We start from the raw sequence: 1,861 nt of genomic DNA on the forward strand, positions 1-1,861 counted from the left end.
GATTAAAGAAATAAATAAATTACAGTCTCAGAAAAACATACAATCATAATTGACCGATGTGTTAAATAGTTCACTTTCATCAATGTTCAAGGAACTCCACTGCTTCATTTTTTCACCCTTTCCCTCAAGCTCTGTGCCCACCCCCACCTTCCTGAAGATGTAGAATGAATATACCATGCATAAGGTAAAGAAGACAGAATCATCACAAACTATAAATAACAACAACATACACTAAAAAAAAAACAGAGTCTTCTGTTTCCATACCTCAGGATGTTTATCATGTTATATAAATGTAATTGTTTTTATAATAAAGTCAATTCAGGGATTAAGGTGTGATAAACTTATAATTTTCTTTCTATTTAGTAATGCTTTTATTTTACATTAATGTTGTAAGTAACACAATTCAAATCCTAGTGAAATTTGGAGGTTCAGATTTAAAGTTAAATATTCAAAAGTTCTAATAGTTCCATTTTGGCAACCAAACTGAAAAACAGGCATGTTTTATCCTCAGGAATGTCATTATTTCATATGCAATTTTCATATGTAATTTTACCTATGTTTTCTCTTATATGATAACATATTATCTGCTAATCAGAGAAATACGAAAAGACTTTTAATTATGATATGAAAAATGCATTGACATGAAAGAATGAAATCAGGGAGTAGATGGCCCAGTGCTGGGTGGTTCTGTTAAATATTCTCACGATTTTGAATGATCTGGTGTTTTTGTATGTGTGGAATTTTGAATGTATTTTATGTCTGGACAAGAAAGTTTGATTAATAGATCATTGTCTGACACCCAATATCTGGAATCTAACCTGAGTCAGAGTGGTAAGTATGTGTGTGTGTGTGTGTGTGTGAGAGAGAGAGAGAGAGAGAGAGAGTGTGTGTGTGTATGTGTGTGGGTGTGGTTGTCTCTCTGCCTGCCTGCAAGTCTGGATTTAGAAGGAAGTATCTTATTTCTCTGAGGGTATATACTTAATTCTATTAGGTATACTCCATTAATGACAGCAGATAAAATTAATGAACATTTTGTGCCATATATTTATGTTCCTATGATTGCACGAACAAACTAAAAATTATGTTTGGGGTATGAGTTTGTAAAAGGTCAGCTGAAAGTATAAACATTTGTAATCTTGAGAAAGATATCAATGGCAATCATTTCAGTGTAGATAAATTTTGACAACACTTGCAGTGATAGGTAATCCTATATCAAAATTCAATATTTATTGATTTTCCATAGCTACACTATCCTATAAATTTGTAGGAAAACAAGCTAAATTATAGAATCATAAAAGTAATGTGATTATTTATTGCAAACAGTTTTACAGTTAGGTCCTGATTATAAGCGCTAGGATCAACAGAAATAAAAACACAATATACAACATGGAGTGAGATATTTTATAATGAAACATATTTTAATATACTCTACATTGTTAGAAAGACTAGAACGTTGGGTTAGCTTTATAACTTACCATAATAAGTGATATTGTCCTTTTATTAAGCAGAAAGGCTTACTCAGATTTACAAGATTGAATGTTTCAGTGTATGTTCAACTGGTTTTATTGCTTTGGGGGCCAGTGACAAGACAATGTCAAGGAGGGGAGTATGTCAAAGAGAAATGTTTTTTGCCTAGAATGATTAAAAGATAAAAGAAGAAAGAAGATGAGAGTCTTTTTCTCATGAGTTTCACTCTGAAGAACTTAATCTCCAGAAGAACTATTCAGGTATGCTCCACAGTCTGGGAGGAATTGGAATGTCATTTTTCTTTAACACATAGGTCTTTATGGGGCATTCTAAAATCAAATGGCAACATCTTCACCAATGATAACTTGTCCAGTGGTGGAAGCCACTAGATACT

The sequence above is a fragment of the Dipodomys spectabilis genome, unplaced genomic scaffold (genome assembly GCF_019054845.1).
Source record: "Dipodomys spectabilis isolate Male_0828 unplaced genomic scaffold, ASM1905484v1 ptg000010l, whole genome shotgun sequence".
NCBI lineage: Eukaryota > Metazoa > Chordata > Mammalia > Rodentia > Heteromyidae > Dipodomys > Dipodomys spectabilis.